At 36.6% G+C, this 27,771-nt stretch overlaps 1 long non-coding RNA gene and 2 pseudogenes across 3 annotated transcripts in view; 2 read left to right on the top strand and 1 right to left on the bottom strand.

Annotated features, from left to right (window-relative positions):
• Nucleotides 1-27,771, bottom strand: part of LOC306671122 — a 376,374-nt gene that overhangs the window by 287,402 nt on the left and 61,201 nt on the right. The gene's annotated exons all lie outside the window — the stretch shown is intronic.
• On the top strand, nucleotides 8,156-8,743 carry LOC306638066 (large ribosomal subunit protein uL6-like; annotated as a pseudogene). Its single transcript has one exon. The product of its transcript is annotated as a large ribosomal subunit protein uL6-like (transcript).
• On the top strand, nucleotides 22,030-23,736 carry LOC306670415 (mRNA turnover protein 4 homolog; annotated as a pseudogene). The gene is made up of 2 exons: nucleotides 22,030-22,151; nucleotides 22,924-23,736. The product of its transcript is annotated as an mRNA turnover protein 4 homolog (transcript).

Below are 27,771 nucleotides of genomic sequence, written 5' to 3'. Positions count from 1 at the left end.
TCTATCATTGAATCTTCTTCAGCATCACACATTCATGTTGCTTCTGCCTTCTCCACCCTAACCCAGTCAATGCATTTCTTTCAAATTAATTTTCCTAAAACACAACACTAGTTATACTTCCTTTTGGTTCAAAGAACCTACAATGGTTTCCAGTTATTTACTGAACTGCCCTGTTCTGGCATGTAACCCTTGCATAATCTAGCCCCAGTTACCTTTCAGACCTAACTGTATTACTTTACTCAATTTTCAGCCCCATCTAAGTCATTTTGCTGTTCTGAGAGTGGGTTCTTTATCTTTCCACCTTTGTCAGTATTGTTCATAAAACTGTCTCCTCTGTCCTTTCTGTAGCTCTCAAGAATGAAGAACTTAAGGAGACTGTTCTTGTGCTTGAATAGCCTTGTTCCTGTGTACCTAGATCATCATGCCAAACCATTAAATCCATCTCAGACATATGTTCCAAGACTTAGAGCACACTCCAGAAAGGTCATAAACTCCTGTACCAGGTAGGTAGGTAACCAACTGGGAAATGACTTGCCAGGTAATTTTATTGGGTTCCCCTTATTTGGAGATGGGAAAGGACTCAAGGTGTGGGAATAGCCTCTCTCCATGAACACCGCATTCCACTGGAGGGACTTCCCAAACCCATCTCCCCTTTAACCAGAAACTTAACTCTGTAAGACAAAGACTGAAAAATATATATATATTTGGAGAGAGAGAGAGAGAGATTATCTTTTGCCTATCAGTTCTCTGAGAGAGTTTTGAAACGTCTTACGAATTGGGTTTAATTATATAGTAATTTTCAAAAGACTTTCCAATAAAGCATGAAGAATTCTGATAGCTGTCAACAACATGTCACTTCCCCTCAGCAATGAAAGTTGAGAATGAATAATTTAATAACATTAATAGTTTCCTGATGGAAACAATGACTTTGGTCTGATACCAAGTCTGGTATCTTCTTTAGGTGTATCAGAATACCAAATTCTTGTTTCTATTTTACATTCTAAAACAGACAAATGATAACAAATTCCATGTAGGTCAAATATGTAGTGTATTAAAATTACAATCTGTGTAGTCCTCCCATTGTATAACATGTCCATTTTATAATATTTCCAATTTTGGTATGACCTAGAGGTTTACAATTGTCTATTTGGAGCCAAAATCTCACTCATGAGGTATTCATTCACGTCTTGTAACATTATATCTATAGCACCTGCATACGGTAGGGACCCATCAATGTTTGTTCAATGAATGAATTAGTGAGTGAATGCAGAATGTTATGGTTTGGATATGAGGTGTTTCCCCAAAGGAACCTATGTTAATGCAGGGATGTTCAGAGGTGCAATGACTGGACTGTGAGATCTGTACCCTAGACAATACATTCTAATTTGGGTGGTAACTTTTAGGCAGGTGGGTGTGGCTGGAGGAGGTGGGTCATTGGGAGTGTACCCTGTAAGGGTTCATCTTCCCTAAAGCCCTTCTCTGTTTCCTGGCTGCCATGAACTGAGCAATGGTCCTTCATCAAACCCTTTCTTTGCTTTCTTTCTTTCTTTCTTTCTTTCTTTCTTTCTTTCTTTCTTTCTTTCTTTCTTTCTTTCTTTCTTTCTTTCTTTTTTGATTACATGAGATAATTGGTTTTTTCCCATGATCATCATTTTTTTAATTAAAAATTTTTTTTCATACATGTATATACAGTAATAATGTCTGTCTCATTCTACCATCCTTCCAATCCCTACCACCTCACCTTTCACCCACCCACCTCTGCATAATCCACAGTTCCTTCATTCTTCCTACCCACTACCCGCTGTGGCTCAGCATCCACTTATCAAAGAAAACATTTGGCCTTTAGTTTTTTGGGATTGGTTTATTTCACTTAGCATGATACTCTCCAGTTCAATTCATTTACCTGCAAATGCCATAATTTCATTCTTCTTTAAAGCTGAGTAATAGTCCATTGTGTATATGTACTACATTTTCTTTATCCATTCATCTGTTGAAGGGTATCTAGGTTGTTTCCATAGTTTAGCTATTGCAAATTGAGCTGCTATAAACATTGATGTGGCCGTGTCACTGTAATATGCTGATTTTATGTCCTTTGGGTATAAACCGTGGAGTGGGATAGCTGGGTCAAATGGTGGTTCCATTCCAAGTTTTCTTAGGAATCTCCATACTGCTCTCCAAAGTGGTTACACCAATCTGAAGTCTCACCAACAATATATGAGTGTACCTTTCTCCCCACATCCTTGCCAACACTTATTATTGCTTGTATTATTGATAATTGCCATTTTGACTGGAGTGAGATGAAATCTTAGTTTTAATTTGCATTTCTCTAATTGCAAGAGATAATGAACATTTTTTCATACGTTTGTTGATTGGTTGTATTTCTTCTTCTGTGAAGTGTCTGTTCAATTCCTTAGCCCATTTATTGATTGGGTTATTTGTTTTTTCGGTGTTAAGTTTTTTGAGTTCTTTATGTATCCTGAAGATTAGTGCTAAATCTGAAGAGGTAAATATTTTCTCCCATTCTGTAGGCTCTCTCTTCACATTATTGATTGTTTCCTTTGCTGAGAAGCTTTTTAATTTGAATCCATCCCATTTATTGATTCTTAATTTTACTTCTTGAGCTCTAGGAGTCTTGTAAAGGAAGTCAGGCCCTAAGCTGACATGATGAAGATTTAGGCCTGCTTTTTCTTCTGTTAGGCACAGTCCACCATACCCTTTCACCATGATGTTCTGCCTCATCTTGGGCTTAGAGCCATGGACTCTGCTGACCATGGCATGACCCTTTGATACTGTGATCCAAAATAAACTTTTTCTCTTCTAAGTTGTTCTTTTCAGGTATTTTGGTCACACTGACAAAAAGCTGACACATTTTGTGACACAGAGCTCTAAGGGGAAATCTCTGACAGCGCATGCATTCATTCATTTGTAAGTATTTAATATGCTCTCAGACAAAAAAGTATCTTCATAGTTAATAAGGAGCAAACAGAATCAGACTCACTAAGCACTCAATTCCACATTAATGCTTCCCGGAGCAGTCTTGTCCTGCGAGGTGCAGTAATAGAGCTGGGGTGAAAATGGGGCCCAAGTTCTAAGACTTGGGTCATTTTTACACTTTTCCTTTACTCTGAGGCATCACTGAGTACCGAGCTGTCTTCATGGCTTTTAGTTCTTAAAAGAACTTGAGGAGGGGTGGGAGGGATGCTTCTCCGAGACTTCTCCATCTGAGCAACAGCAGCTGACAAGGGCTTCTGAAGCAATTCACTCTCCTTAGGGACCAGGGATGGAAGAGGCCAGCTTTTTCCTCAAAGCAAAGTATGGGCTAAGTGCTCTAATGAATGCATCATCGCCTGTTTTTAAGTGCTCTTGGGGAAGACCCAGCCCTCTGAATTTGAGCCACATAGTATAAGCAGGGTGATGATGGTTTAATCTCTTTTCTTTTTTTTAAACATGTTTTTTATTAATTTTTTTAGTTGTTTAGATGGACACAATCCCTTTATTTTATTTACTTATTTTTATGTGGTGCTGAGGATGGAACCCAGTGCCTTACATATGCTAGGCAAGCCCTCTACCACTGAGCCACAACCCAGCCCTAAACTCTCTTCTTGAAAAGGGAAAACATAGGGCTGGGGTTGTGGCTCAGTGGTAGAGCACTTGTCTAGCATGTGTGAGGCCCTAGGTTCGATTCTCAGCACCACATATAAATAAATGAATAAAATAAAGGTCAATCAATACCTCAAAAAGAAATTTTAAAAAATAAAAAAAAAAAAAAAGAAAAGGGAAAACATAAACAATTAATGCTAAATATCTGAAAATAAGTATGTAAAATGTTCTGGGAACAGAATTAAATTTAGACTTTTTCTAACAGAAACAATCATCTTTTAAGTAGATATCTTACTTTAGTTATTTCCCCTTCAATATCTTTTAAATTTAATTTAACATATATTTTTGAAGCATGTAGGAGACAGCACTTCACATCATTTCCCTTATTTATTAGCTACAATAGATTTCTAAGGGGGATATTATATTCCCATTATGCAAAGGAGTGGGGAGTAGGCTCTGAGAACTGAGCATTGTGCTCAAGGTCCTAAAGCTGTGTTAGGAGGTAGGGATTCAGGTCTCCACTCTCTTCAGACGTCCCTAATCTCCTACACTCAACACCCTCCAGGCTACTTCAGCAACTACACTAGCTAAGGAAAAGAGCATGCATGTTGTACCAAAGGAGCTTCAAAATCCTACAGCAACACTAGAGCCCCTAAGACTTTCCCATGATGATGGAACATCTAATAAATGCTGGAGCTCACGCATGTCCCAGAACTTCCAATCCTTAGATGTGTTTCTAACCCTGCTCTTTGCACCCACCCTCCAACAGCTACCCTACTGCTTTCACTAAAGTTTCATTTTGCATATTGTATTTCCTTCTAAGTAAATCAGGGCAGAACCTCTGTTTAATGAATGCCTCAGAAGTTTTTCTATCTTTCCAGTTGGGTCTCATAAATATAAATCAGGTAAGTAGATAATTTACCAAAACCCACCCTCACCCAACTTGCCCGAACACTTACCCAAATCCCAGAGGCTTCACAAATGTGTTCAATCTGGAAACATCAATTTCTCTTTCTCTTCCACACCCTTCCTTATCAAGATTAGCTACTTACTGTTCGTCCTGTTTTGCTTTAATTGAAATGAACTGGAGTTCTTATTCTTTCTATTGGATGAATTTCCTAGCTTAAAAGGTTTGAATTAGAATGACATTAACTGTACTTTTTCTGCAATGTGGCATTATTGCTCATTACAGATATTTGCACTGCTCCATCTTACTCTCGAGAATTTCATGGCTTTCTCACTGCAAATGAGTCAGTGTTCTGGAATTTGTGACTTTTCAACGAACAAGTAAATTATCTCATTCTTTAAAAGTTAATTTTGGCAAACAAAATTGTAGTCCACTATCCAATTTTTATAAAATATGGCTTATTTATAATCAAAACCAGAATTCCATTAATTGGCATTTACATTATTAGCATATGTAGCATTATACACATAGAATGTATTATCCATAGAAATTGAACCTGAGACAGCTGCACAAGTCTGTACAAGAAGGCTGTTCTTTAAGTGACAATGAGTCAGATATGTATTAACTCAGAAATGAATTTAGGGAGAAAAAATAAACCTGTCATCTAATGAGTAACCGTTTCATCTTGGTTTAGTTGATAAAGCAGCATCTCTAAAAATAAAACTTAGTGTAGATTTTTTTTTTCTAAAAACCAAACTCTTAACTTCGTCTTTTTGCATATCCACATACTATATAATTTTAAGCAATGACTCCTGTATTGGTATTTGGAAGGAATTCCTTGGTCAGAGGATAGTAAGTTAATGGTATGGGTCCACATATATGCTGAAATATAAATTTCAAAGAAGCTTAAATATCTTAGATGTGATTCTTTTCCATGAAGTCAGACTTAGATTTTCTAAAACTCTATATTGACAACAATTGCCTTCTAAACCAACGAAAGCTTAGGTCTTTTTCTATCTCAATCTTCCATGACATTTTAAACATTTCAATAGCATTAAATTCTGCTTTAATTTAACATTATTTGTGTAACTATGTAAAAAGTGATTGTGTGATAATAGGTTTAAAGATATAGACCACTAAGCAACTCAGTGAGACTCTGTCTCTAAATAAAATACATAATAGGGCTGGGGACGTGGCTCAGTGGTTGAGTGCCCCTGAGTTCAATCCCCAGAACAAAACAAAACAAAACAAAACAAAACAAAAAAATAGATATAGACCAAGTTGATGTAGCTATTTTGTGTGTATGTGGTATTGGAGATTGAACCCGTGGTCTCACATATCCTAGGCAAGCACTTTACTACTGAACTGCATCCCCAGTCCTCTTCGTATTTCTCACAGCATCCAACAGTTTTCTGATTTCACCTGCCCCAGACCATACGTTATTGTCAAATTTATTTTCCTAAAATTCAGCTCTAATTCTTGGCTAAGGACTGTTTCTATTTGTTTACTGAATTATAGATTCCTGCATCACCTGCCATAGAAAGCTTTCCATAATCTGTCCCCAGCCTGCCATTTCCAGCTTTACCTCTGTGGTCTTTTTCATTAAAACTTGTCTCTTCCTGCTTCTGAGAAAAGGTCTGGGATTTCCCATTTTCAAAAACTATTTTTTGAGCTATTTTCAAAACTTGAGCTATTTTCAAAAACTAGAATGTTTCATACAGAGATGATCTCAAACCTAGTTCACAATCCATGTGTTACCTGCCTGCCGAACGCATCTCTCCTTGTCTCTAATCTTTGCAGCACTTGGTTTATATTACTCTTTTTTTTTTTTTTTTTTTTTTTTTTTTTTTTTTTTTTTTTTTATATTACTCTTGTATATTTATGTCACTACTGCCCACTTTGGCTTAAATTATAATAGTCAGTGTGATTGCTTTATCTCCTAGATTTGAGAATAAGCATGACCTGTTTGAAAGAACATGAGCTATGAGTTGGAAAAATATAATTTCATATCCTGCCTTTGTCACTTATGAGCTGTGTGATTTTGGACAAGTGAACTATCTTTTGGAACTTCTTTTCTTCTTCTATAGAAAATTACTGGTTCACTTTTTTCCCTCTCTCTTCTCACATTTTGAGTTATCACAAAATCATTGTAAGTATAAAATTTCTTTCTACCCAACTCAACCCCATTTATTAATACCAAAAAATGTGAAAGATGGGAGTAAACCAGGATTAACAAATGAAAAAAAAAAAAAAAGACAGCTTGAAGTGAAAGTCTAAGAACTTTTGAATAATAATAATGTTAAAGATATTTAGCTGAGAAAAGAAAGTCAGAAGGATAGTTTTGTTTTCAGTTTCTTGAAGGAGTTTTTATGAGTGGTGTGTACCTTCACTGTTAGGAAGCAATATCTGTAGTTGTTAAAAACAACCAAGCCCCTGGGAATCAATAAGAAGTCAACTTACTTCCCTCTGGCTCTGCCCCTCCTTCAGATCTTTCAGAAGACATTGAAGAGAATCAGGGCCATCCAGCAGATGTTGAGGGACTTTCTAGCTTATTTCCCCAAATAGAAGAGATTTCTCATATTGGTCAAGGACAACTTTCTGAAATAAATTTGCCATTGCTTCTGCAAGAAAATAAAATACTGTGTACATTGATAATCATCAAGATAATAACCCTAGACTTTTGTCAAGTATTTATCATGAGCCAGGCACTCTGCCAAGAGCTTAGGTATGTTATCTTGTGTAATCAACTCAGCCCTATTAGGTAGGCTTTATTTTATTCATGTTATAGATGAAGATTCATCTTATTCATGTTACTGAGGAGATTAAGAGATCTTGACCAAGAACACTGAGATTTGTACCCAAATATTGGATCCTAACGCTCACAATCTTTCTATTCTGGCATATTGCCTCTCAGCAAGGTAGTACCACCATATCACAAACTTGTGAGGAACTGAAACTTGCTATCCCAGAGCACAATGCAAATTTTCATAAGCAAAACTGCTAGAGAATCATGCAGCTATTCTAAGGTTAATACTGGTTACCTTCGTGGTAATTTTCAGCCCTTCATAGAGCCTGTAAAGTTACTGGTAACCAAAACCATTCTCCTACTTAAAAGCTGGATAATCTTGCTATTCAGAGCAGTCCACAGAGTTTGTTAGAAAGGCACATTTACAACCCCTGTCCAATACTCTATCATCTATTCTAAGCTTGCTGAGAGTGCAACTTAAATGTTTGCATGAACACACACACACACACACACACACACACATGCATGTATGGAAGATGATGAATGTGCTAACTTAACTGTGTAATCATTTTATAATATACACATATATCAAATCATCACTTTGTATAGCTTAAATATATACCATATGATTTATCAATGATATTTCAATAACATGGGAAAAATAAACTACAATTGAAAGGGCAAGTAATCCAAAGAATTTTTTAATTGAACAAAAATAGGAAGGGTCTACACTGTGAGTTATGGAACCATATTCTAAGGTTAGTATTGTATTGATGTAGAAATAGAGTTAAGATCTAGAAGGCATAATATTGAGTAAAAAGTAAACTGCAGAGTAAATTCAGCACAAAATGTTAATCACACCCAAAAATATCAATATTAAAAAGATAGCTCTTTTTTTTGCCTCATCCACTGCAAGAATGAAGACCATTCTCAGCAATCAGACTGCTGACGTTCCGGAAAACGTTGACGTCACTCTGAAGGGAAGCACAGTTATTGTGAAGGGCCTAAGGGAACCCTCTGGAGGGATTTCAATTATATAAATGTAGAACTCAGTCTCCTTGGAAAGAAAAAGAAGGGGCTACAGGTTGACAAATGGTGGGGAAATAGAAAGGAACTGACTACTGTTGGCATCATCGGCAGTCACGTTCAGAACACAATCCAGGACGTTACACTGGGCTTCCATTACAAGTTGAGGTCTGTGTACGCTCACTTCCCCATCAACGTTGTTATTCGGGAGAATGGGTCTCTCGTTGAAATCAGAAATTTCATGGGTGAAAAATACATCCACAGGGTTCAGATGAGGACAGGTGTTGCTTGCCAGTGTCACAAGCTCAGAAAGACGATTTAATCCTTGAAGGAAATGATATCGAACTTGCTTCAAATTCAACTGCTTTAATTCAGCAAGCCACAACAGTGAAAAACATGGATGTCAGAAAACTTTTGAAATCTATGTTTCTGAAAAAGGAACAGTTCAGCAGGCTGATGAATAAGACCTAAGAGTTATCCAGCCACAGACACACAGTCCTGGAGTCAACTTGTGATATTTCAGTGATGCAACAAAAGATCTCTACTGAAAAATAAATAAATAAATAAATAAAAAAAATAAAAGACTGGGGCTGTGGCTCAGTAGTAGAACACTGGTCTAGAATGTACAAGGCACCAGCTTCAAAGTCCAACATGATAAAATAATGATAATAATAGTAAAAATAATAAAAGATCCCCAGGTAATTTATAAACACATTAAAGTTTGAGAAGCACTAATGAATTAGGTCCTTTCCATGAGGATTCTAAAATCCTGAACATTAGGGTGCCATTCTTTCCTCTCTCTACCCTAGCCTTAGTCATTAGGGTTTCTCTAGTGTCTGGTAATGATTTGGGCTAATATTAGGTTTTGGAAAATGCAAACCTGTTCTAATGTTAATATGGTTCTAAAAGAGACAGTGCCTTTCCTTCCTTACTCAGGTCAAGGAATGGCAGCCTATAATTAAAAGTTCTTTCCTAGTCCCCTATAGCTGATCATGGGTGGGAGGGGGGGTTTAGTATGAGTCTCAAAATGAACTGTGAGATTGTGTTGGTCAGCTTTCCATTATTATAATAAATACCCAAGACAGTCAAATTGTAAAGAGAAAAACTTATTTGGACTCATAGTTTGAGAAGTTCTAGTCCACGATTGGTTGGCCCTGTTGCTTTTAGATCTGTGACAAGGCAGCACATTATAGTGAAATCACATGGCAGAGTGAAACTGTTCACCTCATGGCCTTGAAGTGAAAGAATTAGCAAGAAACTGGGGCTTCCAATCCATTTGGAAGTCATTCCCACAATGACCCAAATACCTACCACTATATCCTGCTTCTTAAAAGTTTCTACAATCTGCCAATTGCACCCAGCTGGGGACCAACCCTCTAACACATGGCCCTTGGGGAAACCCTCAAGATCCATACTGTTAGGGATGGACATGTGAAAACAGATTTGAGGAGGAAGAACAGAGAGGCCATTGCCGGTTGAATTATAAATTTACATGGATATTTTGTTAGTGAAGCCTTTCTGCAAGACAAATTGGAAAATATATAGTAAGAACATTAAAACTCTTTGACTTAGCAATACTATTCTAAGAATTTATTCTAAATAAATTAAGATGCACACAAGATCAGTGAATAAAAATTTTGTATGGACCTTCATTTATGTTTGTGAAAATTGTCAACACAATAATTGAATGATTAACTAGATTACAATGTAGCCACATAATTGAATCATATGCAATCATTAAGTTTTTAATTTGGGAAAAGTTCACAATATAATAAATGTAAAGATAAACGCACCAAATAAAAATGAAGTATGATCCCAATTTTATACAGAAATATTTATTTTTAGGAAAAAAACTGAAAAGATATGCCAAAATATCAACAGTATGTACTACTTAGTTTTAGGTTATGGGAAAATTTGTTTGTTTATGACTTTTAATATTCACCAAACTTTCTATAGTGAATGTGTTATTTCTATCATTAGAAATACATTTAATTAAATCCAAAATATATAGCTGGCACTTACTTGATTACTACTCCTGAGTGAAAGTCTTGAGCTGGGAAAAGAACATATTTAATGCGATAGTCTATCACTTTTTTCTACTTAGTACTACTGATTTGGAAGAAGAGATTCTCTGTGGACACTAAATATACTCTCTGAAAATGATAAAACTCTGACTATAGATATTGCTTCTCTTATTCTGCTAAATTCTGGAATATAACAGTAATTCTTTCCAAGGTCAAAAGTCCATTTCCCCTACTGAAATAACTTTTAAAAACCCACTTTACTTTGGAATAATTACAAAGTCACCAGACATTAAAAAGGTAATAAAGAGAAATCTTTTGTACCCTTCACCCTCTTTAAGCAATTTTTAAACATGAATTCTTTCATGGATTTAATTCCTTCACTTTTAAAGCATGAGATTAGCATTGAGAAGCAGTGTCAGTTCTAAAAGCATTTCCAGTCCTTTCTGTTTCTCTAATTTGAAAACATGGAAATAACATTTTTTCTAACTTCCCATAGTTCACTCTGAGTCACAGATGTTTGAAAGGAAATCCCAGTCTATTCTGTTGTATAATGTCCACTGCAATATCCATGTGTGCTATTACAGGGAATTACCACATGCTGGCAATTACTCTTTTTGGTTTAGAAGACACAAGGGGAGAGAAGAAGGATGATGGAAAAGACAGTCTCTATTGTTATAAACTAGGACTTCTTTCCTGTCACCTTTGATATGTTGAGGCTTTGACAACTTAAAAGTTTGGGAATTGAAAAAGATAATACTCCATGAATGGCTTTTGCTTGATGATCTTTTAAAAGAATCTAACTGAAAAAGACAAAACTCAACTACTTCTCTCGCCATATTAATAAAGGTTTTAAAAGCACTGTATCACAGAGGAAGGTGGGGCTTATGGCTAAGTGTACCACTCTGGCATCAGAGGACTTTGATGTGGAGTTATATTGCTCAAATTTAAATCATAGATACTGCCATTTTTGTGCTATGCAGACCTGAGTGACTTTCTTTTCTTTTCTTTTCTTTTTTCTTTTTCTTTCTTTCTTTTTTTTTTTTTTTATACCAGGAATTGAACCTAGGGGTGCTTAATCACTGAGCCACATCCCCAGCTCTTTTCTGCATTTTATTTTGAGACAGGGTCTCACTGAGTTGCTTAGTGCCTCACTAAGTTGCTGAGGCTGGCTTTGAACTCACCATCCTCCTGCCTCAACCTCCTGAGCCACTGGGATTACAGGTGTGTGCCACCACAACCAGCCTGAGTGACTTCCTATTACTAAACTTCTTATTCCTACCACGGAGATTATAAATAGCTAATTCATGTCCTTTCAGACATGAACAACAATCTTATGCTATTCAAGGGTTCTTCAAAACTAGCACTATAATCATGCTGATTTATGAGACACCAAGTTATGCCCCTGCCAAGTCCACAGCCCAGTCATGCCAGGGAAGTGAGAAAGTTTGCTGAGAGAGCAAGAAAATACCTGGAGACAGTGTATGAGGTACAGACTTTATTGAAAAGTACTTGTGGAAGTCCTGTGATGATAGGCTGAACAGACAGCACCTCTGTCCATCATGATTCTTCACCAGGCAGGTTCTCTACGGTTACCCAGCTGGATGAGTAACACATATCCTTTCCACAGTACCCTCAGCTCTGCACCAGTTGCCTCCAAGAGAAGTTTTATATGTTAGGCTTCACAAGTTGACATCATCAACCTTAGCTTGCTTAGTTTGCTTATATGACCATCATCTCCAGAGCAACTGTCCTAGTGCCTGAGCAAAAAATAAATTTTCTACAGGTAACATTAACTTGCTCTAATTCTCAGCATATTTGAAGAAAGTCAGTGTCCTTCAAGTAATATGTGTCTTGACATTCCAGCATTGACTTGCTCTCTTTGTTTCCTCAACTTGGCTAGGCTTTTGAGAACAGAAAAGGATCATTAAGAGGATGTTTTACTGTCCCCCCTTTTCTCTAAGGATGATCCAACCTCTAGAGGTGACACTATACAATCTCTAGTGTCCACCTGGTTTTTAAATGGTTGAGATGCTCTTCTCCCAAAACATGTTTCCAGAAATTGACCACATTTCCTGTCTGCTCCTCAAATTTACTTTTCACCAAATTTGTGTTTGTCTCCTATAGCCGTTCAGACAATTAAACAATTCTGTGTTCATAACATGTAGAAGTTGAAAAAAATTGGGAGAAAATCAAGTGAGATTGTTAACCAAAGGGCCTCAGTTATCAAACCAAGAAACTCAGAACAGAGATAATTTGACTTTGTCTATCCAATAGAAGGAATGATTTAACTGAAAAAAAAAATCACATTTTGACAAGCTAATAGAAGAACATTTTCCTAATTCACTTAAAAGTATTCTATGAGCCTTTGACAGTTCAATTAAAAGTAAAAGAAAAACTTAAGTGCAAACTATATAAGAGCACATTAAAAATACTCCACTAAAAACTCTTTTTAGATTGTAAATATCAGGATTATTACAGTTTTCAAATGTTCTTAAGTGCTCTACATTCCTTCAGATATATTGCATATTCTCAGGTCATAGAATTATAATATTTTTAAAAGCATAAAGAATCTTCTAAGGGTCACATAGACCAACCAATCATTTTATGAAGGAATGGTGTCACCAATAGAAGAGACTTGCTTAAGGGCATTAGATACATCTGGCACCCTGTGATAACAATTTACAGATGCACAGCTCTGAAACCTGTCCATATACTATCTTTCTTAACCCTCACTGTTCTTACTTCTCTCCATCAGAAACCAGCTTCTGTTATTCCCAAGGTCCTGAATTCCTCTAGGAGGAGCCTGGAAACAAGTCAGCAGCCCTGCCAGCTTTTATAGCATGCACATCCCTATCCATTATTTGATACTGTCCTCAAGTAAGAGAGGTTTGTGTTTCCAAGATTGTGTAAAGAAGCAACATTTATCGTTGCATGAAAATATTCACTAATGAAGTGACTACTCAAACTACAGTCAGTCTCTACCTGATTTTCAGATTAATTAAAAATCTGCTAAAGTAATGGGGACACAAGGGAAACTGATTTTTTTTTTATGGTACTGAGAATTGAACAAAGGGGCACTTAACTACTGACCACATCCCCAGCCCTTTTGTATTTTTTATTTTGAGACAGGGTCTCAGTAAATTGCTTAGGGTCTTACTAAATTGCTTAGGCTGGCCTCAAACTTGAAATCCTCCTGCCTCAGCCTCCCCAATCACAAGGATGACAGGTGTGTACCACCACAACAGACCCAGGTTTTCTTGAGTGGTAGTGTGGCAGCTCTGTGGTAGTACTGTGAACTTTTCTAAATTTTTCAAAAAATTTTCTAGAAATATGCACATCCTGCATTTGAAATCTTGAAACATTTGTTTTATTTACTCATAAGCATTTGATGGCATTTAAAGTATCTTTCGCCACATGGCTTCAAGCCATCAAGACACCACTCGTGGCTATTCCACCCATTCATCATCTTCTCAGCTCTTCTACAAAAGAATTTGGCCTTTGTGGTGACAGGATGCTTTGAGAAATTTCCCTTCCTGTATTACAATAAAATTTATATTAGTCAATTTATATTATAAGTAGGATAAATTATAATTAAGATTAAAAAGGGGGAAAGGTCCATAAAAATACAGATCTTGGAAAGCCATGTAGTTGTCATAGTTAAGCCTCAATGTCACTCCAAGCCATCTGGTAAATAAACTAAGGAAGGGAAACAATCAGTGTAATTTCATTTTTGTTCACTAATTCAGTGGAGAACTTTATAGAAGATTGACTAGATGAAGCAATTATTGAAATTACAAATGGCAGAAAACCTGTGATAAACAGGCAATTGTTTCCTCATGATGCTAAATATAACCTCTATTTTTAAGACTGGAGAAAATTTTACCTCTTACAAGATAAAGGATTAAATAATCTTTTGCTACTCCCTGAAGATTCTTTAGATAGAACATTTCCATTTTGACTTTAAGAGATTTTGTCCTTTTTTGATACAATCTTAGTAAATATTGGGGTTAGAAAATTTTGACAAATTGTTGGGCATGGTGGCATATGCCTGTAATCCCAGCAACTCCTGAGGCTGAGGCAGGAGGAGGATCTCGAGTTCAAAGCCAGCCTCAGCAACTTACCAAAACCCTAAGCAATTTAGTGAGACCCTGTCTCTAAATAAAATATAAAAAAGGCCAGGTGATGTGGCTAAGTGGTTAAGCGTCCCTGAGTTCAATCCCTGGTACCAAATGAAAAAAAAAAAATGTTAACAAATTAAAGTCAAAATATTGAACACATTTCATTATGGTTAGTATAGTTTAATTTTTAATTATCCTTCACCATTCCTTCTCAGAGCTATTTAGTCTCCTAATTTAGAGTTGAAAAAAAAAGAACATTAGTTCTTTTCTAGTTCAGTCTACTCATGTAGTAGAAGAGGGTATGTTTTCTCAGTATCTTAGTCTCTGAAATTTTAAAAAGTACAATTTTCAAATTGTAAAAATGCATGGCTCCCAGACAAATATAAATAAACATATGTCAAAGTGTGTCAGTCAAATTTATGTCACTGACTAAATATCTGAGAAAATCAAATAATAAAGGAAAAGATGTATTTCAACTCTTGTCTCAGAGGTTTCTTGGCTCTATAGTTTTGGGCCTGTAGTGCCACAGTACATCATGGCAGGAGTATATGGAGGAGGAGGAGGCCTGTTCACCTATAGTCGCCAGGAAGCAAACAGGGTAGGTCTCAATATCCTTTCATGGGTATGCTCACCAATGATCTACATGTAGGCTCCACTAGGCTCTATATCCTAAAGGTTCCACCATGTCTTAATAGCATCATGGGCTGTCATCCAAGTCTTTAACATATGAGCCTCTGGGGACCTTTTTAGATCCAAACTATAGCACAGTGATTTTAACCAATTAATGACACAACTAATAGGATATTACAGCCAGATGAAAGAGCAATTGAAGAACTAGATTTATATAAGCAATTTACTGCAGATATAAAATTTATATAAGCAATTCTAACTTAGATATAAAATAGATTGACTCTCTGAGAGGGCCATATGCATAATCCTTGGGGTTCTGTTCCTCTGGATAGAAATTATTTGTATCACAGTTGAACAAATACAGACAATACTTGTTATTTGAAGATATCCATATCTATAAATTCACCTACTCCTTAAATTTTTTATAACCTCTGAATCAAGACTTGAAACACCTTTGTGGTCAATTAAGTTCTTGAACCAAGCAATGAAAACTGTGAGTTGCCTATGAGAGTGTTTCTAGCTGAGGTTGAAAAAACTGACACTACCTTCTTGCTTCAACTTGGACATTATAAGTAAATATCCTCTTTGCACTCTATCTAGTACCAAGATTTGCATTTTTGACCTTCTTCTTGGCGATTTCACTGTTTAAAATGGCCCTCAAGCATAATGCTGAAGTGCTATCTCGTGTTCCTAAGATGTGGTGTGCCTTACCAAGAAAATATGTATATTACATAAGCTTTGTTTAGGCCTGAATTGTAGTACTGTTGGTCACAAGTTCAATGTTAATTGGTCATTGAAATATATACCAATAAAGCATATTTAAACGTAAATGCTTTAAAACAGGGTTATGTATTGTTTGATCGTTCTAGAGGCTCACTGGAGCTTAACTTTGTATTCACCATTAGAAGCAATGGTTCAGTGTTTGCTAATTCAGCGTTCACAGTCACTTTAATAGAATATAACTACTATGAATAGTGAACTCAATTGTATCTACAAATTAATCTCTGCTTCTAGAGAGTTAAGAAGAGGCTCTATAAATAGAAAATCAAGTCAACTTGGAATTCTAGGAATACTTAATATTTCTTTTGTCTATATCAAAGTTTCAGATAATATTTCTGGCAATATTTAATTCATTTTGTAAAATTACCTCGACCTCACTAAAGTCCTCTGCTTTTTCAAGTTCAAAGCATAAAGCAGAATATACTTCTTTAATGTTTTGATCATTGCCAAACTTCAGACTAGCACTGTTTTCCAGTACATAAAACTCAATGTCAATTAGAGATGTGCAAATCAAAACTACACTGAGATTTCACCTCATCCCAGTCAGAATTATCAAGAATGCAAGTATCAATAAATGTTGGCTAAGATGTGAAGGGAAGGTTTACTTATATTTTGTTGGTGGGACTACAAATTGGTGTAACCACTCTGGAAATCAATATGGAGATTCCTCAGAAAACTTGGAATGGAACCACCATTTGACCCAGTTATCCCACTCCTTGGTATATGCTCAAAAGACTTAAAATCAGCATAATACAGTGATGCAGCTACTTCGATATTTATAGCAGCTAAATTCACAATAGCTAAGCTATGGAATCAACCTAGGTGCCCTTCAACATATTAATAGATAAAGAAACTGTGGTATACATACACAAAGAAATATTACTTAGCCTTAAATAAGAATGAAATCATGGCATTTGCTAGTAAATGGATAGAACTGGAGAGTATCATGCTAAGTGAAATAAGCCAATCCCAAAACACTAAAGGTAGACTGTCCTCTCTGATCTGTGATATGTGGATGCTAACCCACAACAAGGAATTGTCTAATCATTGGATTAGACAAAGGGAAATGAAGAGAAGGGAGGCAGGATGGGAATAGGAAAGACAATAGAATGAATCAGACATAATGTTCCTACCCTTCTATGTGAAATTAACTCCACATTATGTACAACCACAATGATTGTACCTTAACTGGTACAAGTTAGACTTATTCTGTATATGTATAATATGTTAAAGTACACTCTACTATCACATATATCTAGAAAGAACAAATTAAAAAATCTTGAAATACATATACCCTTTAACCCAGTAATTCCCATTTGACAAATGTGACCTAAGGAAAAGATAATCAGAGAATCATGCAAAGTTGTAGGTATAAAACCATATATGCCCAGTGACTCAGGAAGCTGAGACAAAAGGATCATAAGTTCAAGTTTAACCTCAGCAACTTATCAAGGCCCTCAGTAACTTAGAGAGTTCGTGTCTCAAAATTTAAAAAAATGAACAGGACTGGAGATGTAGCTCAGTGGTAAAGAACCTCTGGGTTCAATTCCCCATACCAAAGGAAAAATAATCAGGATTGTTTGTAAAGGTGAAAATTTAGAAACAGTTTAAATGCAATCAATAGGGAATTAGTTAAATAAAATATTATACATTAGAAAAAATACCAGTGTCATGTGCTTTAAACATTCACTTTAAAAATCATGCTGAAATTGTTGGCCACTGACTCTTAAATCCCTTGTTGCTATTCCTGTCCTTTGAAAACATATTTCAATTATACAGTTATAAAACATGTTTCCTCTAACCCAAACGTAAAACGATTGTTTAAACTACTGCAATCCCTTTAGATTTGTTTATTTTCAGATTAGAGGAATTTATTTAGGAAGTATCATTAAGGATAAGAGCCAGTTGGCTAATTTAAAAGATTTCAGTAAGTAGCATCAGAAGAAGCTTCATCAAAATCTGCCCCTTACTCATTGTAAGATCCTGGATAAACCACTAACCCCTCTGGGCTTCAGTTTCTTTATCTCTGCTCTTCATCTCTAAAATGACGTTGATAATTGCCTAACGTGCTTACCTCCCTTACTGCTTTAGAAGTGCATAGGGCAAGAAGGTCTAACCTTTCCCCAGGGATCAAGAAGTGCTGTTGAAGCTGGAATTTAAATAAAATGGGGGGAAAGAAGGAATAACATGTGAGAAGGTTCATCTGGAAGAGTGTGTCTGTCTTGGGAAACTTCAAATTCAGTGTGAACAGAGGGCCAGTATAGCTCATGGTGAGGATGGACTGGGATGTGGTTCTGTAACCTGCCCTTTTCTGCAAACCATAAATATTCTTTAAGTTAATGTTATTTATTTAATAAGTCCTCTATTAAGTGGACTTCAGTAGCTTATTTTGTATTACTCTCCATCTTAATATTGTAATATCAATTTGAGGCTCCCTTAATCTAAATTTTTTAATTCCCAGCTATTGTCATCAATCTTTGCATGAAGTTAAAGACTTTTCAGCTAAACAAAAATAAACAAATGTAAAGAAATAAATGAGAATATCCTCAGTGTCTCCTGAAATAAGCTGGTGGGCCTGCGTGGATTCCAATGGGTTTTCAAGAGATTTCTTGATGATATAGAACAGACTTTGATTCTATTTCACTTGATGTGACTAAGTACAATCATACGGAAGCCCAGAGAAAAAGATCTGAGCAGGTTGACATTGACAAACCCATTTTATTTTTTAGTTTTGGTACTGGGGATTAAACCTAGGGGTGCTTAAACACTGAGTCACACATCTTCAGGCTTTTTAACTTTTATTTTGAGACAGGGTCTTGCTAAGTTGCTTAGGGCCTTGCTAAATTGTGGAGGCTGGCCTTGAACTTGCCATCCTCTTGCTTTAGCCTCCTGAGTCACTGGGATTACAGGTATGTGCCACCACATCCGGCTCAACAAATCCATTTTAAAATGCAAGGTTTGTCTAAAATTCAGTAAACTGGGCCCATGAGCAAACTACTGCACTGCCAAAACTGAATTACTAGTGAAAATCTAATGCTTAAAAAACTGCTCTCAATCAATAATTAGAAAGTTGTCACCTGTGAAAGGTGAGTGTGTGCCTGCAAATTAAAAATAATAAAAATAAAACTGTTTAGACATCTGGCCTCACAAAATAACCGGAAAGTTCTTTTAAAAATATATTGGCATAAACCAAGCTGGAGAAATTGGACCTGTAGTCAGAAACTACTTCTATTTAAAAATGGCTCTTTCTAAGGAAAATTTGAAAGACAGAGAAAACCTTCATCCAAAGCATGAGACACTTCATTATTCTAAAATCTCACCAAACCCATTTTAAATAAGTCATTTAATGCAACATGTGCTTACTATGAATGTCTTTAGACTTGGAAAGCAAAATACAGAATATTTAATAAGCCAGTTTCTACAGCGTTTAACAAAGAAAGGCATGCTGTTAACTGTGATGAATATGCTAATAACATTTGAAGGAAGGAAGATTATACAACCGCCGTTTTATCATATCCTCTTAATTTGTTAGAGAAATCTTCTTTGAGTGTCATGAGCATCTAATATTTAATGTTTTAAAATGGGTCATATAGAAGAGCAATGCCAGATGCAAGATCTGAAATGTTGGCTCTAATTATAAAATGTGATTCCAGTTATAAGACATGACAATCCTATGACCAAGTGTTCACAATTCTGAAATAACTATATCTATTTTAATTTGAAATGATTTTATTTATCAGGAAATATGTAAAATTTTAATTAGGAGCATAAAACATTTAGTAATACCATATCAATTAAGAGGGACAATATACACTAGCTTTTAAATGGTTGTCTTCTATTTATGTCCAAAAAGTTTAAAGTATTTTACTATTAAAATTACACTGTACAGGGCTGGGGTTGTGGATCAGTGGTAGACCGCTTGCCTAGCATGTGTGAGGCATTGGGTTTTACTCTCAGCATGACATAAAAAAGTTATTAAAAAATTACATTGTACAATTTGACTAATGAAATAAATATTGGAAAAAAAATCAGTGTACAGATGAACATACTGATTGCTCATTACACCTAGTTCTGAGCCTCTTGTCAGCCAGAGTACAGAGAAATACAAGTTAAATCATTCCAACCACCAGACCAATGGAAGTATGCTATTTCTAAGCTGGTAGGCTTTTCCTGATACTAAATTCTAGGAGGAAGTAGATTTAAGGTTTATTTTCTACCTTATGCACACTGGGGAATTTGCATACATGATATGATTTCATCCTCTCAGTGTTAATCCATTTTCCATTTAAGGAAAATGTAGATTTAAATCTAGTACTACCTAATTTCAAGGTTTATACACTTTCCACATGTCCTAACTGCTTTGCCAGAGCATTTTAAATTTTATAATAGACCTGGATACATCTTAAGACCTTACTAGAAACACAGAACCATTCTTTGATGGTCAGTCCTTCTATTTAACCTCTGTAGAAACTGAGAATATACAATTTTTAAAAAGACTTAGAAAATTTCAGTTCTGGGTAAGATGAAGTAAGCATAATTCAATCTGTTTCACCCACTGACTGCAACTATAAAACCTAGACAGAATGCATGGAAAAACTATTTTAGAACTCTGAAAAATAAATATAGCAGATGGATTGGAGAAAAAGATCAGAATTTGAATTATTGTTGAACTGGTAATGACTTTCCTTTTTTTTTTTTTTTTTTTTTCTTCCTTCTAGTACTCCCTAGTCTCAACTCAAGGGAGTCACAAACACAAAAGTATAGTCAAAATTTGCAACCTGAACCCAGTCAGATCAGTTTCCTGCTTAAACATAAAATATGAACATTCTCTGCAAGATTTCAAAAAGGCCTAGAGCCTTATAATATTCAAAATGTCAAAGCACAATCCAAAATAATTCAGCATTGGAAGAACAAGTGAAGTCTCAACTCTCATATGAAAACACAATAAATGCCAACACTAAATGACCCATACATTAGACCTCTCTGACAAAATCTTTAAGAAAGCTATTACAAAATTTCTCTAAAAAGTAAGGAAGGGTGAACTCTCTTGAAACAAATAAAAACCAGAGATTCTCAGCAAAGAAATGCAGGATATAAAGGGAAACCAAATGGAAATTTTACAAAGCTGAATTTTAAAAAGTTTTATCATGTACAACCATAAGAATGGGATCCTAATTAGAATAAATTATAGTTCATGTATGTATAATATGTCAAAATACACTACTGTCATGTATATCTAAAAAGAACAAATAAAAAATTAAAATAAATTTCAAAAAGTTTCCTTCTGATTGGAAGGATAAGAAATTTCAAATTTACAAGAATACATAAAAGAGTAAAGATCCACTTTAAAGGATTGATAACCATTCACAGATTTCAACAAACTCAGAGCACCTACTGAGGCATGTAACAATATATTTTTGAAAGTGTTATTATAGAGGCATAAACAAAGAACAGGAAAGCCAGAAGAAGGGAGTGATCAATAAGAGAACAAAGGTTATCATAGTTTTATCACTTAAGATTAGGTTGGCCCAAGAATAATAGGCACAAAAATCATAACAGTAGTTTTTTTATTTCTTGTAAAATTTCATATGGAAGCACTCAAGAGGTGGTATAGAAATGCTCAACATCTGGACCTCAGGATTGACAAAAACCTTCTGCTCAGGCATGTTCCAAGCCACAGCAAGGAGGGAACAGTGAGGGGAAAAAATACTCCCAGATGATTTTTTAAAGGAAGTTTTCCTGAAGCAGTGACGGATAATACCATTGACCAGAACTTAGTTAATATCACCATATTTAAAGTTTTAAGGCAAACTGTGAAGTGGCTTCTTTATTTTAGAAAGAATTCTGGAGTAACACCAGAAAGATTGAGGGCTAACTGGTCCCAACATTTATCTCTCCCACAGAAATAACAAGAATAATGAATAAACAACCATATACAATAAAAATAGCTCTGGGAGCTCTGAGTGCAATAAAGAAGTAGCAGAAACTCACAAAAATTGATGATGATCACATAGACAAGTGTAGGAAACATTTACTTGGGTTCCTATCCTTCAGTCCAGGGCTGCTAGGAACCCTGAGGAATATCCCTCTGAGGGGTTTCCATCCGTAGGGAAAAGAGATCAGGGGACCCTCAGCAGTTCTTGGTAACCCTGCAACATCTGCAGCCTTTGCCACCAAAGACCTCCAAAGTCTTCAGTGATGCAAAACTCAGCAAATGGAGCTGCCCAGAGTCCATGTCATTATGCTCCCTTTGGAGAAGGAAACACAACTGTGTCCCCACAAGGTGGCCTGAGCTGCTGTAGCATTGCATCATCCTCAAGGTCAGAGTTGCTGCTGTGCTATGCCCCACCCACCGAAGCCTGAGTTTTTTCTGTTCCCTATTCTTATGAGCCTTAGAAGCTGGTTTCTAGACACCCAGTTATATGGGTCATCAGCCATCAGCACACACACACACACACACACTCTTAATATGCAGGTATCAACAGTATAGCAAGCCTGTCCGTGTCCCAGGACCCAGGCTTCAATTTGCTTCACTTGTCCTTGTGCCCAGGACCCTGCTTGTGAAGCCACCCTAAATGCCTTCAACCTAGAACCCAGCAGCCCTATGACTGCCTTTGAGATCCCATGCCAGGAGGGTATCCTTTCAGCCTGGACATGCCCCCTACAAGGAAAAGTAGGACAGGAGGACACCAACAGCTTTCGCTACCAACATCCCCAACAATCTTTGCAGCTACCAGCATTGCCACTGCAGAAACCTAGCAATCTAGGCTGCTAGGTTCCCTGGTTGTCTTTGCTGATACTTTAACTGAGGAGCGCGCTGCATGGAGACTATGCTGCTGCATCCTCCCTCCAACCACCGCTGCCACATTTCACCCAGCCAGTGCCTTCGCGCCCACTCACAGGTCTTTCCCCACCGAAGCCAGTTCAGAAATGGAAATGCTGCTCCTCAAATGTGTAAACGTCAAAGCAAGGTCTCCAGAAACGTGAAAAGATAAAGAAACATGTCACCACCAAAGGGAAGCAATAATTTCACCAATTCCAAAGAACTAGAGGCAAATTGTCTGAAAAGAAATTTAAAATACTTATTTTAAGAAATCCCGGTAAAGAGGAAGAGGCGAATCGCAGGGCAGATTGGATCCGGCACACCCGAGGGCAGCCCCAGAGGGACATCACAGAGGCCTGGAGCTGCCTCCTATCAGGCCACACCACTGTCCGCAGCGCGTGGCTTCAGCGAGATCTGAAATCCAAGGGCGACAAGAAGGTTTCCTGAACAAAACCACCCAGAAAGGCTTGGAACTGAAACAGCGCCTGAAAGAAGAGCTTCGGAAATGTGTGGACACATACAAGTACCTCTTCATTTTCTCTGTGACCAACATGAGAACAGCAAGCTGAAGGACATCAGGAATGCCTGATGTTCTTTGACTAAAACAAGATAATGATTGTGGCCTTGGGTTGAAGCCCGTCTGCTGAGTACAAAGACAGCTTGCACCAGGTCGGCAAGAAGTTGAGGGGTGAATTTGGTCTCCTTTTTATCAACCACACAAAGGAAGAGGTGAATAAGTGGTTCATAAAATACACGGAAGCGGACTTTGTCTGAGCTGACAACAAAGCAACTTTCACCCTGAGCGAGCCTGGAGCCAGGGCCCCTGGAGCAGTTCCCCCTCTCCAAGGAGACACAATTGCCCACTACCCACAAGAGAGGTGTGGTGAGCCAGGAGGGTGATGTGCTGACCCAGGAGCAGGCCCGTATCCTGAAGCTTTTTGGATATGAGATGGCCAAATTCAAGGTGACCATCAAATACATGTGGGATGCACACTCTGGAAGATTCCAACAGATGGGAGATGACTTGCCAGAAAGTGCATCTGAGTTCTTAGAAGAATCAGAGGACAACAAGGACCACTGACTCAGGGACTCAGGACTGAAAGCCTTCTAGCACTTTCTAGGTCTCTGTCAGATCATACAGAATTACTATTGCCCCTCTGGAGGGAGCAGTTATTTTTGCTGTTGATGAAGACAAGTGTGGGTGATGAGAACTGACCTCTTCCATAAAGAATAAAACTTGTCTATAGCTGTCACCCTGGAGACAGCCAGAGACTTAGAAAAAAGGACTTTGGGTGTATGCCTCTGGATCCCCAGGATTCCTGTTGACCTAGTCAGCCCGTACAGCTTTGTCTCCTGTGGGGCCATAATGTCAGTGTAGTTTTGCAGTTCTGGGGGTAGCTGAGAGCAACCTCCAAAGCTGGATTTTCTCCTCCTTTCCAGCCCTGATACCCTTTGCTTGCAATAGAGATCTGCTGAAGAAAATTAGGCACACTGGTGGCCCTTCCCGGCCCTGCATATACACTCCCCAAACCAGGGCCTACTGGTGAATGCCAAGAAGCCAGGGACTTTAAGATGAGACTAAAGCCTCTCCTGGAGGTGGGAGCAAGTGTTTAGCATTTTACCACATCCTTGAGGTTTTATACCTGGTGGCTACCATGGTAGATTTTTGTATATTGTTTCATATGCAGGTATTTAGTAAAAGCACCAAATGAGAGAACATCTGTTTCGTGCAACATCTGTGTGATATGATATATATAATCATCATATCATCATAAACATCATGTATACATATATATATATCATCATAAACATCATCTATACATATGTACTCTTTATGGCTTCTAACTTCCTTTAATCTTCTTCTGCCTTTAGATGGCCATAAAGGTATTCTCTGGAGCTTGAGTGTGTAGGTCAGTGGTAAAGTGCTTGCCTAGCAGTAGCATACTTGAGGTCTTAGAATCAACTCCCAGCATCACAAAGAAAAAGAAATTCTCTGACCTACCTGTTGGAATAGTAAGTCTTAAGATCCTCATTCCAGAGGGATCCTGCCCCATACCCTCAAGGGAGGAAAACAAGATTTAGGTGCAGCGTCACATACCTATAATCCCAGCTCCTGAAGGCTGGGGCAGGAGAATTGCGAGACTGAGGCCAGCCTAGGCAATTTAGCAAGACTCTGTCTCAAGATAAAAAGTTAAAAAGGACTGGGGAGGTAGCTTGGTGGTAGAGCACCCCAAGGCTTTAATCCCTAATACTAAAAAAAAAAAAAAAAAAAAACTTTCATGTTCAGAGAACTTCCAGGGTATGTGAACATAGCAGTTCCCCAGAGAGCAGAGGACAGCAACCCAGAGAGGGCTGGAAACTGTACTCCCCCACCCCCACATCCTTCACCCTACCCATCTCTTTATCTCTTTCCTTTGTAATAAAACTATAAACAATGGGGGGCGGGGAGAGAAATACCAGTGAAATACAAGAGAATAGAGATGGACAACTAAAAAAAAATCAGGAAAATAATACATAAACAAAATGAAAATCAACAATGAGATGGAAAGCATAAAATGGAACCAACAGAAAACATAGAGTTGAAGAAAACAATGAATTAAATAAACAATGCAACAGAGAACTTCAAAAGCAGACTTAATAAGCAGAAGAAAGAATTTGTGAACTCAAAGACAGGTCTTTTGAAAGTATCCATTCTTAGGAGAAAGAAGAAAAAGAAGGAAAGAGTAAAGAAAACCCATAGAACTTACAGGACACCATTGAGGAAAACAATTAATGAATTATGTGAGTCCCTAAAAGAAGAGAGAGAAAAGGGAAGCAAACTTATTTAAACAAATAATAGCAGAAAACTTCCCAACTCTTGGGAGAGATATGGACATCAGATTCATGATGCTCAAAAGTTCCCACACAAGAATAACCCAAAGAGAACTTCACCAGACCACATTATAATTAAATCATCAAAAGACAAATAGAAAATTTCAGAAGCAGCAAAAGAACTCATCACATATATGGGATCTCTCTTAATGCTACTAGTGGATTTTTCAGTTGTAACCTTGAAGACCAGGAGAGAATGGGGTGATATATTCAAAGTGCTCAAAGAAAAATAGCAAAGCAAGAACATTTTATACAATAAATCTATCCTTCATAAATAAAGGAGAGGTGTATTTTTATTAGACAGACAAAAACTGAGGGAATTCATCACCACTAGCTCAACCTTATAAGAAATGCTAAAGGGATTTCTTTAAACTGAGATGAAAGGACACTGATAGTTATATAAAAACTATCAGTGAAAATATAAAAATCACTTGTAAAAGTAATGTATAATCAAATTCAGAATGCTCTAAAACCATAATGATATTTAAATTATTTTTAACTCTAGACAAAAATTCATAGAGATTAAGTTGAGCTGAAATATTTTAAGGGATTCACAATATTAAATGAAGTAAATTGTGACATCAGAAAACATGAAATTTGTGGGAGAGAGGTTAAAGTATGAAGCTTTTGTGTGTAATTGAAGCTATTATCAGCTTAAAATTGACTTAGTAACTGTGAGACATTTTCTGTAAGCCTCATAGTTACCATAAAGCAAAAACCTACAGTAGAGGGTTGGGGTTGTAGCTCAGTGGTAGAGCACTTGCCTAGCATGTGTGAGGCACTGGGTTCAGTCCTTAGTATCACATTTAAAATACACACACACACACACACACACACACACACACACACACAAATAAATAAAACTAAAGTTTAAATTCTTGAAAGAAAACCCTAAAGCAGATATCTAAGACATAAAGAGAAAGGAATCAAAGCGTATCATTACAAGAAATTATGAAATCACAATGGAAGACAGAAAAAGGAGAAGAAAAGAATAAAGGAAACAAAAAATAATCAGAAAACAATCAACAAAAATGCCAATAATACATCCTTACCTAACAATAATCATTTAAAATGCAAATGGACTGTATTCTCCAATCAAAGGACATAAAATGGATAAATGGATTAAAGAAGACCTAAGTATGTACTGCATATAAGAAACTCACTTTAAATTTAATAACACATATGGGTTGCAATTGAAGGCATGGAAAAAAGTATTTCATGAAAATTGAAATAAAAAAAGGATCAGAGGTAGTTAATTTTATATCAAACAGATGTAACATCAAAAACTGTAGCAAGAAACAAAGAAGTTCATTATATAATGATAAAGGGGTCAATTCATCAAAATTATATAACACATCAGACGTTGGTTATGTACCAACATCAGAGCAACAAAATTTTCAAAGCTAATATTAACAAAATTGAAGAGAAATAGATAGCAGTACAATAATAGTAGGGACTTGGATATTTCACTTTCAACAATGAATAGATCATCCAGACAGAAACACATCAGACTTGGACTCTACTTGAAACCAGAAGAACTAACAGACATGCAGAAAAATTCCATCCCATGGCAGAAGATTATACATTCCTTTCAAGTTTATGTCTCCAGAATAGATCGTGTTATTCTAACAAAATAAGCCTTAGCATATTTAAGAGATAAAAATAGTAGTGAGATCTTTTCCAATCATAATAGCAAGAAAAAGAAATCAATGACAGGAAGAAAACTGGGAAACTCACAAACATAGGAAAATTAAACACCATGCTCCAGAGCAAACTTTCCCTTTTCAAAAGGAAAATCAAAATATTTTGAGTGATTGGATATATAATTCAGTCATAGAACATGTGTTTAAAATGTGCAGGGCTCTGCATTCAATCCTTAGTATGTGTTGGGGGGGGGAGAAGGAGAGAGAGAGAGATGGAAACAATATAGCAAAACTTATAGGATGAAGCAAAATCAATTCTAGGAGGGAAGATTATATCAATAAACACATTAAAAAAAGAAATACCTTTAATAACCCAATTTTTACCTTGAGAGACTAGAAAAAGAGAACTAAGCCCAAAGTGAGCAGAAGGAAGACAACAACAAAGATCAGAGCAGAAATAAATGAAATTGAGAACAGAAAAACAACAGAAAAGACTAATGAAATTAGAATTGGTTTATGGAAAAGATAAAATCGGCAACTATTTAGCTAATTAAGAAAAAAAAAGACAAGACTCAAATAAATAAAATTGGAAATGAAAGGGGA

This window comes from Sciurus vulgaris, assembly GCF_902686455.1.
Source record: "Sciurus vulgaris genome assembly, chromosome: 10".
NCBI classification, from domain to species: Eukaryota; Metazoa; Chordata; class Mammalia; order Rodentia; family Sciuridae; genus Sciurus; species Sciurus vulgaris.
The sequence above is the reverse complement of the archived record's forward strand: the minus strand, read 5'-3'. Positions and strand labels throughout refer to the sequence as shown.